Genomic DNA, 12,672 nt, shown 5'->3' on the forward strand with positions numbered 1-12,672 from the left:
ATTCCAGGTTGAATCAGGTTATACATGATTCCAAACCCCACGAGCTCCGTCATTATACCACCTACATTCAGTGTCTGAAGGCAAGAGTGTCCCTTATATTAAAAATATTTTATCACCTTAATTCATGGATTTGACTAGTCATTAAGGCTATTCCTTTTAATGAATGGCAGCATTTTCTATCATTTAGGGGAGCTTTTTTTCTTCATAGCAATTCCACTTTCTTTAAAAGATTCCCCTTATTACCATCCTTACTCTCCTCTAGAAATGACAGAATTTGAACTTATGTAGTGACATCCATAGTCTCTTTGTTATTAAAGATTAACAGTGACCTCAACATTCTTAAATCCAGCCTGTTCTCAATCATTGTTTCATCTTTCTCACCACAATGCAGTGCAACACCTCAAGTGCAGTTTGACCATCTCAGAATTGAATAGAAATAGCGTCTCATTTTGGAGAAGTATATTTCTATTAATGTGGATGGTTCAAAATATCCTGCAGAGATTGTGTAGAGGCCACAACTATTCCTGTGTTAGAGAAGAAACTGTGTCTCTAGACCCCAAGGATAATTCAGGATTTTTGGCAAGGGTGCAGATGCAACCAGGGGGATATTACATTTCATTTCACAAGCAGAAAACTGTACTTTGTGCTCATTGTAATGTGTGATAATCTGGGAAAGCCAAGCTAAAGTTCACCTTAGTGTTATAGATCACAATGGAATGGGAAAGAAAAGTGACTCTATAACAAGAACATGCTGAAACATAGTTAAAGAGAACTCTAACAAAATTTGTTCCTATGAATTTGACACACAATTTACAAAACATTTGAATTTATTTTGAAAAAGAAAGGGACACCAACTATGATCTAAATTCTGTATGTTGTATACCTTTATAAGTAATTAAAATGTGCTCATTTCAAAATGATATCTCATATGCTTTTCAATATATATTCAAAGTAAACATAGCTTAGTAAAACATTATAGTAACTATCAGCAAACTATCCATCCCAGTGGTGATCTCCAGGCTGAACTTTTTCACAGGAAGTGAGAGGAGAACCTCTCCTGCTCCACTCTGGCTGTGTATGAGAGGTGTCATTTAAGGGTTTATTTCTGAGGAGAAGGCAGTTAAATTCTGTCCTGGAGGAAAGTGGTTCTCAGTACAGAAGTTCTACAGTCTCTGATCTCGATACATGAGACTGTAGGTTTGCAGTTATGGGAGGTAAGTCCCAATACATTTGGAGACAAATAAGTAAAATCAGAAACATAAACTTTCTACTGAAAACAGGCAGAATGAATTTTGTATTATTAGAATTTCTGAGCCCAATAAGTTGTCATACAATGGGACTCACTTTTAGTAAACCTGAGGGGCTGCAGTAAATATTGGAAAGTGGGCTGTTTTAGATATCAGTAAGGCACAACTAGCATAGAAAGTCTGTCACTTGTCCTAGTAGGATATCCTCAGGAGTTTTCAGGTCAACCTGAAGTGAGAAGCAGGCCACTAGTTCCTATGTTTAAGGAAAAAAAAAAAAATACGAATAATAAGAAATGGATAAACAAGCCAATTTCTTCTTTCCATGGAAAAATCATCTTCTTCGACAGAAGACTATGCCATGTGACAGGCTTGGTAAGGCCATTTCCAGTGGTAGCTCAGTGATGTCTTCCATTACTGTCTAAGTCAGGTGACAGGGCTTCTGCCATTGTGAATGTCATTCTTTGACTCAATTTGTCATTGTTTTATAATAATTTACCACGGTGTTTTTCTTTTGCACCACAAAGTTTGCCATATGGTAGTCATACAGAGAACAACTAGAATTCTCATAGACCTGCCCGTTCACGTTGTATGTAGCAAGAGTTCGTTTTTTTCTCTTTGCTCTAGAGCTTGGGTTCATTGTGCTATGACAAGGTGTCTGCCTCTTTATCCAGCACAGAACTGACGGTTATTTTTCAAAATCCACTTTGGTGTTCCTCTAGGCCACAATCTAATAATTCCAGGTGGTTTCTGCAATGAAGAAGTTGATCAATCTGTTGAGCCGTACCAACTTCTTTACCATCTATTTTGTAGGGCTCCTTGTAAAGTGTATACCTGGAATGCTATTTGGTTTTTCCAAAACAAATAATAAAATCATTTAGGACTTATTTTGCTGAGAGTTCACCCTTGTAGATGAGAAACCTTCTATCCATCCTCCAAAGCCAAACTACCTAAATGAAATCACTTGAATATTTATAAAAGGTTCCCCAAGGGGGAGAAGACTTGTCTGGACAAGTCGTTCTATGTGTAGTGCCTGTCAAACAAATCAACTTCTTCAGTATTGTAGAACCATTTTAAGAAACTTGAAGCATACCAGTCTCATTAATTTTTGCTAGTATTCCTCTTTTTATTCTATGTGCAATTTCATAAGTTTACACAAACAAGATAAAGGAGCAAAACTTGATGGTACTACACAACCATCTTTTTTAGATGCTCAAAATGGTCTGGGTGCAAAAGAATAACCTGTTAGTCTCTAAAGTTCAAAATTGGAGGCCTGACCTTAAAAAAAAGTGCTACTAGAGTTGTCTGGTCAGATGTTAAGACAAAAATAAAGGTTCCAGTTAACTAAAAAAAAAAAAAATACATATATATATATATCTAAACCATGGCTCCTTTATTCACCAAAGGGAAAATAGGTTCTAACAACCACAGCAGAATATCTATTAGACATTTTAAGCTTCTGAAGAAGTGAGGAATCCTTACTGCTTTTAAATTTTGAAAGCTATGAAAAATACAAAAGCACAACAAGGGTCAGTGCAAGAATTAAAAGAATTTAGGGGAGGCAATAAGTTCTGCCACCTAGGGAAAATGTATAGTCGTTGGTTTATTTTCCTTCCAGAGGAAATGTTAAACCGTGAAGTGTTTTAACTGCCAACATTTCCCTCTGTGTTGTTGCCAACTTGTGATCTCTTTTATCTTGTCCATAGTCTTCCCACCTACGGGCATGTAACTTCAGACCATCAAGCTCAAACTCCTTGTTGTGCTTCTGTACGTGCCATTCCCTGGTGTGTTCATCTAGAAAGGTTTTTTTATTTTTGATGAAAATTCACACAACAAAACGTACACCCATCCCACAATTCCTACACGTGCAGCTCAATGAAAATGGGTTACATTCTTCACATTCTGTCACTATTCTTACTAGCTCTACCGAGATGGCTTCACCACCTATAACTTACACTAGCTGCCCCTTAAGGTTCTCATCTGTGTTTCAGAGTTTCTCTTGCCAATTTGATCTCATACAGATAATTCTTTAAAAGAGTTCAATGATCAAAGATGGAATTCTTTATTAATGGAGCTGAAAAGTTGTTTAGTTGTTTTGTTTGTGGGATAGTTTTGATTCATGGTTTAAAGATTATTTCTGGGCAATGGATTAAATAGAAGAAACAGGCTTCTAAGGGTATCTCAGTTATTAAGACCTTGGCTGCTAACCAAAAGGTTGGCAGTTTCAATCCCCCAGCTGCTCCTTAGAAACCCTATGGGGCAGTTCTACCCTGTCCTTTATTTAGGGTTGCTGTGAGTCAGAATCACTTGATGGTAAATTCTTTTTTTTTTTTTTTAAGTTTAAAAGCGAGTCACTATCATGCTCAAGAATTTAACTGCCAAGTGAGTTGTAAAATTCCAAATGAGCTAAAGAATGGTCAGGCTGGCCATGAAGATGTTGGGAGAAATTGTAGGTATGCAGGAATGTTTGCACAATCTTGCCCCATCACTGCATAATATCACCTATAAGGTCTCAGCATAAACTGCTTGGGAAGGTGAGGAGATATGCTCAGCCTCTCCACAGGCTTCCTAAACCAAGAGTCTTAGGACAGTTGTGACTCTGTATAACTTTCCTAAGTTGTGAGATTTCCTCCCAGAGAAATCAGGAGACCTGGCATGATTCAGGCTGATAACATGGGACCAAGGCTGAGAATCTTCTCTGTATACTGAGCGGCAAGAGTTGCAATTAAATCCAGCTGGAAACTTGGAAGAATCCCATAATTGATGTCTAAATAGTCCCCAAAGTGTGCAGTCACATCGTTCTTAAAATGCTAAACACCTTATATCTCAGTGACCCTGTAATCCTTGTGCAGACATGCACTGAATTCACTGGAAAGCAGGCTGCTGTCAGTGTGTCCATAAGATGCCTGTTAGTGGTCTCTGCACAGGTTCAACAGCCAGTAAACATCATCGTGCCATATACCCTGATCAGAAAAATAAAAAATATCCTTGGTAGGAACACAATTACTCTTAACTATGTCTTCGTATTGTCTCCAAACCCACCAAAATAAAACAAAAGTCTCTAAAACTGAGCAAACACACACACACACACACAGAGAGAGAGACCATTGCCGTCAAGCTGATTCTGACTCATAGCTACCCTATAGGACAGAGTAGAACTGCCCCATAGTGTTTCCAAGGAGCGGCTGTGTATTCAAAGTGTTGACCTTTTGATTAGCAGACAAGCTTTTCACATTGCATCACCACGGCTCCCTAGCTTGACAGTAGAGTACTAATGAAGGGTTCACTAGATTATGAAGCAATTTGAAACGAAAAATCTTTGAATAAGTTCCTAACGAGGCATCACTGGTTCCTAGCTTCTACTGAAAATTCTGAAACCGACAGTTGTCTTTCAGCAACATCTTCAATTCATTTTGCCAGAAAACCTATATATCAATTAAGAATTTCTGAAGAGCATATATTTTGATAATGTTTATGGTATAAAGCTGGCTAACGGTAACTGTGTCACAATGTTCTGGTCTTTTCACCTTAGAAGATGTGGAAAAATTGAAATAAAGCTACTAAACTCCACAGCTATTTTGGTACCATTCTTCATTATAGAGATACAAGAAAGATGTTTACCTGTGTTTTATTGACTATGCAAACATATTTGATTATGTGAATTATAAAAAACTTATAGATAACATTGTGAAAAATTGGAATACCAGAACCCTTTACTTTGCTCATGGAAACATAGGCTAAGAGGTAGTCTTTTAAAAAGAATTTGGGAATACTGCATGGTTTAAAATCAAGAAAGGTGTACATCAGTGTTGTATCCTTTCAACATTCTTATTCAGTCTCTATGCTGAGCAAATAATCTGAGAAGCTGGACTAAAGACAAATTTGGCATGAAGATTGGAGGAAAACTCATTAACAACCTGTGTTATGCAGGTGACATAACCTTGCTTGCTAAAAGTGGAGACTTCTTGAAGCAGTTACTGATAAAGACTACAACCTTCGGTACAGAGTACACCTCAATAAGAACAAAACAAAAATCCTCACAACTGAACCAATAAACAACACCATAAGAAACAGAGAAAAGACTGAAGGTGTCAAGAATTTCATTTTACTTGGATCCACAATGAACACCCATGGAAGCAGCAGCCAAGAAATCAAACCAGGAATTGCATTGGTAAATCTGCTGCAAAAGACATCTTTAAGGGGTGAAAAAGCAAAGATTTCACTTAGAGGACTAAGGTTCGCCTGACACAAGCCATGGTATTTTCAATTGCCTCATGTGCATGTGAAAGCTGGAAGATGAATAAGGAAGACCAAGGAAGTATTGATGCATTTGAATTATGGTGTTGTCAAAGGATATTGAATATGCCATGGACTACCAGAAGAACAAGCAAATCTGCCTTGGAAGAAGTACAGCTGGAATGCTCCTAAGAAGGGAGAACAGCAAGTCTTTGTCTCACATTCTTTGGACATATTATCTGGAAGGACCAGTCCCTGGAGAAGGACATCATGCTCGGTAAAGTTGAGGGATCCGAGAAGAAGAGGAAGAACCTTAACAAGATAGATTGACAGAATGGCTGCAACAATGGGCTGAAATCTAGCAAGGATTGTAGGATGGTGCAGGGCCAGGCAGTGTTTCATTCTGTTGTACATAGAATCACTACGGGTTGGAACCGACTTGAAAGCACAATAACAACAACAATCATCATAACACCATCCCCCAAGCAGGTGCTATCGTCCATCTCAATGGCCTGAAAAGTTTTCTGTCTAGATACACCCAGGAACATGCAGCAACCATTGGATGGAGGGCGTAGAATTTCCCTGAGGTGAAAATGATAGCCATAAGTTGGTAATAAGTCAATTGGCCCTCTAGTAAAAGCTTAGCCTGTACCACATTCAGCCCGATGCCAGTGAAAGATACTGGAAGAGGTTGAAGAATGCTTCATGAGCACTGATGATGCTGCCTACCTCTTCTGGAAATAGTTTCCAGAACTGATGAATCATCAGTTTACATATTCAACAAGCAAAAAATACCCCAATCAGTATAAATAAAAAGGAAAACATCCCAGCTATATTATAGTGTAACCATAGAACACCTAAGACAAAGAGAATATCTTAAAAGCAGCCAGAGGTGGGTTATTCCAACTGCTAACTTTTCAGAAGCAATGATGGGAGTCAGAAACAGCTCAGTGATATGTTCAATGTGCTGAATAAAAATAACTGCAAATCTGGGATACCCTCAGTACTGAGAAAAACATTTTCATATGAACAAAAAGCCAGATCATTTGCCACCAAAAATTTTTACTAAACAGAATTCTAAAGGATGTACTTCAGACTGAAGGAAAATGACCCGAGATAGAAACTCTGAGATGAAATGAGGAATGAAGAACAAAGACAGTGGTGAATATGTCATTCCAAATTATATCAACTGTATAAGACAATAATACTATTGTCTGATAAAGTTTAAAAATAATACATAACTCTATCACCAACACAATAATATATAAATTTAGAGGAAAGAATAAGCTCTTAAATGAAAATGAGAAGATAGATTATGAGGATATTATGATCTTCATATTACCTAATATTTGGGAAAGATAATGATTCCATTTGGACTTAATTATGCATGTTGTCATTTCTAGTTGTTGTTGTTCGCTATTGTTGACTCAGTTCCAACTCAGACCATCCCCATGCACAGCGGAACAAAACACTGCCTAGTCCTATACCATCCTCACAATTGTTGCTATGCTTGAGGCCATTGTTGCAGCCACTGTGTCAATCCATCTCACTGTTTTTCACTGACCTTCTACTTTACCAACGATGATGTCCTTCTCCAGGGACTGGTCCGTCCTGATAACATGTTGAAAGTATGTGAGACCAAGTTCTCATCAATCTCCTTTCTTAGGAGCATTTCTGGCTATAAAGGAAAAAAAATAAAATAAAAGATTACACCCAAGAAAACCCTCTGCTGCAGTTCCACTCTGTAACACTTGGAGTCTCAATCAGTCAGAATCAACTTGATGACAATGGGTTTGGTTTTGGTTTGCTCATTGAGAAACCCCTGGTAACAATCTTGTTGACTAAGACTGTTGGGTTGCCTGGCCTGGTCTGGGGACCTCATGACTCTCCTTCTCTTCTCACAAACCTGTGCCCTTTGCCCTCATGTCATATCCTTCACCAGAAGGAGAACCAAGATTCTAAGTCCATCTTTCCCACAGGGAGAGAATGGACTGCCAACCTGCATATGTGCATTGGAGAATTAAGTGCTATTTGTGAGCCTCCAGGAAGCCGTGCTGTGTTGTGGTTGGTCGTTTTTGCTGAGTGTAGGTCTACCCTGTGTGTGAGGTGAGGCTGGTGTGGGGGAGCAGGCCCTTAGTCATCGTGCCCAGTGTGTCCACTCTCTACTCTAGGCTCCTCCAGAAGAAACTTGGATAACTTTAAGCTATGTTTGGGCTGTGATATGGAGAAAGCAGAGCTTACTCAAACACTTCCATGGTTGTGAATCTCGAGGACCTACTGTATGAAGGCTGCTCTGCTGTTATATTCCTTCTGGGAGATAATAAACTGGCTTTTCAGTTTATACATCAGCATCTGGTGATCTTGGTTAATGTGTATCAACCCACCAAGACCTGACTACTACTGCACAAATTAATAAACCTACAAAGCTAAGACCTGAGCCCTGCTCACATGGTGACATCTCCTCTGTCGGAAAGTTGTTTCTCAAAGACTTGTCGTTTTCTCTCCCCAGTTGGACTCTTCTCTCCTGCTCCCTTCAGCTTATGCTAATTGGTGCCTGAACTCTGCTTGTGGACAGGGGCAATATTCAAAAAGATTTACCACCCTGTTTTGTGCCCATGGGAAGTCCTCATTTAAGAGACTGGGTGACCTGGGGGAGGATGTTGGAGGCCTCTGACAGCCTCCAGTGGGAGACCGTTAGCAACACTGACAGTTGGCCCTTCAGTTGCTGGATTGTGAGAAGGTTTGGGAGGTCCTTGGTGCCCTTAGTCCTCATATCCTAGTCATTACATGATGGGGAGCCAAGATTCTAACCCAAGTAGCTCCAAAATTCCAGCCCAGGAGGTCCCAGAATCTAGTCCCCCACCTCTGGTCCCCTGCCATTGCTTCCACAGGGGTCTGGAGCTGAGGACATGGTAAGCATACTAGAAGGGTTAGCTACTACTATTGTTGTGTCAGTGGTTCTTGAGTCGATTAAACTCATGGCAAGCCCACATGTGAAGGTCCTTCACCTCTGGGTACCAAACTTTTTGCCTTTTCCTTTCACATTGCCCTTCTGACTGCTATTCTTGGCCACCACAGTTGCCACCTCCTCCTCCTCCTCTTCTACCTTCTTAGGCTTTTCTTCTGGGCCTTTGGAAGTACCTGGACATGGGTGGGGATGGCGGGATACAAGCCTGTTGATCTCTTACCCTGGTGGTGCACATCATGGCTTACAAGGAACTTGTAATATCTGTGTGTCACTTGGAGCCTTCCCACAACTGCAGGGGGTCAAGCCTGTATTATTAGTGTCAGATCCTCAGAAATGTTAAGACACCTGCTCAAAGCTATTGAAGCGGGTATCGACGTATCCCCAAAGCTTCTGACTTTAGCTCCCACAGTTTTTACCCTGCACTGCACCACATGATGTGTGGGTCCCCCAGATCCCCATCCCCAGGACTGCCTCACCATGTCAGGGCACCAGAGGTCAACACCACCCCCCTTTCTACTTCTAAGCCTTCTGTGCTTGGCCACCTTCCCCGACCATAAACATGGCTACTAGGATCTTCTTCCTCACTCTAGCTGGGCTCACTGAGGGGTCCTTGTCAGCCTCACCATGCCCTGCATGTATGGATGGGAAAGGGTCACAATTCCCCACATCCAGGGTCCCCTGCTCCTCCACAGACCAGGCTCACCTTCCTTCTTTGCCTTTCTCATATTGGTCCCTTCTGCTGCTGAAGCCCCCTTGTCTTAATTTGAAGAGGTTTCGGTGTGGGGACAGGAGTCCCCAGGTCCCCTGGAAATGGGTGGAGGTTGATAGAAAAAGAAGGGGCCTACTGGAGCTGAAGCCCACCTTCCAACACACTCATCCTTCCTCCAATCCCTGGGAAGGCTGAAGGCCTCTGTTTGTCTTGGACCCCATACACTCCCCAGCCCTGTGACCAGGAAAAAAAAAAAAATCCATTGCCACTGAGTCAATTCTGACTCACAGGGAACTTACAGGATAGGGTTTCTAAGGAGCAGCTGGTGGATTTGAAGTGCGAATATTTTGGTTAGTAGCCGAGCTCTTAATCACTGTGCCACCAGGGCTCCAGGTCTCTTCAGTCCTCTTCAAGCTATGAGGGATTGTCAAGGGTCATTTTGCTGCATGTGATTATCAATTACGGACAGTTAATACAATTTGTGAGCTGCCTTCAGAAGCTAAATTCCACATAAGACACCAATCCCTGGACATCATCTCAGCTGAATCCCAGTGGCCCTGGGGATGAGCAGGAACTGTAAACACCATGTTATGTCAGGCAGGTGTCTTTGACAGAAGTCCAACATAAATTCAGCATAAGCTCAAATGGGAATTGACAACAGTAAGAGAAATAGCCCACTCAAAAAGTGGGCACAGAACTTCAACAGATAGTTTACCAGAAAGGATATTTGAATGTCCAACAAGCACATAAAATGATGCTCAACATCATCAGCCATTGGTGTTGTGTGCTCTTGAGTCAATTCTGACTCATAGCGACACAACACGACAGAGTAGAACTGCCCCATAGGGTTTTCTAGGCTGAAATCTTTATGGGAGAAGACTATGAGGTCTTTTCTTCCAGACAACGGCTGGTGCATTTCAACTGCTTACCTTTTGGTTGCAGCTGAGCTATTAACCATTGTGCTACCAGGGTCCTTAAGGCTCCTTAAACCCCCATCGCCGTTGCATCCATTCTGAGTCACAGTGACCCTAAAGGACAGAGTAGAACTGCCCCATAGGGTTTCCAAGGAGCAGCTGGTGGGTTGCAACTGCTGACCTTTTGGTAAGCAGCCAAACACTTAACTACTGCATCACCAGAACTCTACTAGGGCTCCTCTGGAGATGTAAATCAAAACCACAACGAGTTATCACCTCACCTCCATTAGAACGGCAGCGATCACAGAAACAGAAATCAGAAAACGGTGGTGAGGTTATGGAGAAACAGGAACCCTAATCCACACAGCGGATTTGTAAAATGTTGCAGTCCCTTTGGAAAACAGTTTGGCGGTTCCTCAAAAAGGTGAACACAGAATTACCATATGACTCAGCAATCCCATTCCCAGGTATATCCCCAGAAGAAGTAGAGGAAGGAATGCAAAACAGAAACCTGTGCACCAATGTTCATTACAGCACTTTTTGCAATAGCCGAAATGTGGAAACCCCTGAACTATCCATCAACAGCAGAATGGGTGGGCAAAAGGTGGTGTATATATTCAGTAGCCATAAACAGAAATGAAGTTGTGATGCATGCCACAACATGAATGAACCTTGAAAACATTACGCTAATTGAAATAAGTCCGTCTCAAAAGGACAAATATTGCATAATCTCGCTTATATGAAATAAGCAAATTTATAGAAACCAAAGATTATTAATAGTTAGCAGAGGCATGTGTGGGGGAGAAAGGGGAGTTTTTGTTTGGGGGAGGCTTTGAATCTATGTTAATGGTGTTCCGATGTTTTGGATTAGGATAGAAGTAATGGTGGCACAACATGAGATATACAATAAGTGTCACTGAATTGTCAATGAAGAAGTTGTTGTGTTGGTTGGTGATTTGGTGTGTACGTTTTCACCATAAAAAAGGCGGGGGAGGGAATTGATTGGCTTCATATTGGGATGTCTGGGTGCACTGTCACCCTCAGGAATGGGTACACACAGGGGCTCAAAAGGTGTTCTCTGGTCTCTCTCTCTCTCAAGTCCCCCAACAGGGATCACTTGTCTTCCCTTGGCTTAACCGGTTTCTGCCCAGAGGAGGGGATACTCTGATTGGCCAGCTCGAGTCATGTGGCTATCCTGGGCGGGGCTTTCCTTGATTGATACCCCCACCCTGAGAGAATGGTAGTTCTAAATAGGAACAGAAGAATTCCCTACTTCAGATCAACTGACAGTAGTCCACGCAGGGAGCTATTGACAGAGCCAGGAGTAATAATAACAGCAGCAGTAGTTGTGACATCTATTGAACGCTTGCTGTGTTCTGGCCATTGTTCTAAGCATTTTGTATATAGTGCATACATGTATGTTTAACACAACAATCTTATGAGGTAGATGCTACTTTCATCCCTATTTTATAAAAAAAAAAAAAAAAAATTTTTTTTTAAAATTTTATATATGAGGAAATTTCACAGAGAGGTATAGTCACTTGCCCAAGGCCACACAGCCAATACTCAGCAGGACCCTAGGCTCCCACATCCATGACCCCACTCAAGGGCGGTGCTGGTCAGCTGTGGAGCACATCCTAGCCCACCATACTTCATGCAGGAAACCCAGGTCTCCTGGTGCAGGCTGAGTCTGGGGCAGCAGGACAGCGGACCATAGTGAGGGCAGAGCCCCAGGAGCGGGAACAGGAAGGGCGAGTTGGGAGTAGTGGTTCTCAGCCTGGCTGCACATTAGAATCCCACCTGAGCTTTACGAAGTCCTGATGCCCAGGCCACGACCCAGACCAGTTAAAGCAGAACTTCTGGGGTGGGGCCCAGGCGTCAGTATTCTTTAAAGCTCCCCAGGTAAATTCAGCATCCAGCCAAGGTGAGGGGCTACTAGTTTAGAGGCCTGTGACTTAGTAGAAGGAGCTGTGGGTTAATATTGGCCTGGGTTTGAGCTGTGTGGCTTTGTACCAGTCACTTAACTTCTCTGAGCCTCAATTTCCCCATCTGTGAAAAGGTATAGTAAGTTCCCTTACCTTACAAAGCACTTGAGAGGGCCCAATAAGGCGATGTCTATAAGGCCCTGATCACAGAGCTGGCATACATCCTGACAATGAAAGAGGTGGTGAAGCCCACAAGGTCCTGGCCACAGGCTCAGGTCTGAGCAGGGCCACCACAGAGGCAGAGCGGCCATCACTGGAATGGACTCTCCGGCTACTCGGAGTCCTGCAGGAGCCCTGGTGGTGCAGTGGATATAGTGCTCATCCGTTAACCCAAAGGTCAGCAGTTCCAACTCACCAGCTACTCCATGGAAGAAATACGTGCCAGTCTGCTTCCATAAAGATTTCAGCCTTCAAAACCCTATGGGGTAATTCTATGCTCTTCTGTAGGGTCAGTATGAGTCAGAATCAGCTCGACGGCAATGGGTTTGGTTTTGGGAGTCCTGTATGGGCAAGGCTGCCTGGTGCCCCATCCCAGCCCCTTCTGCCTTGAACTTTTTTCAAGGGACTTGACGTTTCTGAAGGGGGCTCCTGATGGGCAGGTGATTGGGGGAGGGGT

Source organism: Loxodonta africana, chromosome 1, assembly GCF_030014295.1.
Source record: "Loxodonta africana isolate mLoxAfr1 chromosome 1, mLoxAfr1.hap2, whole genome shotgun sequence".
NCBI lineage: Eukaryota > Metazoa > Chordata > Mammalia > Proboscidea > Elephantidae > Loxodonta > Loxodonta africana.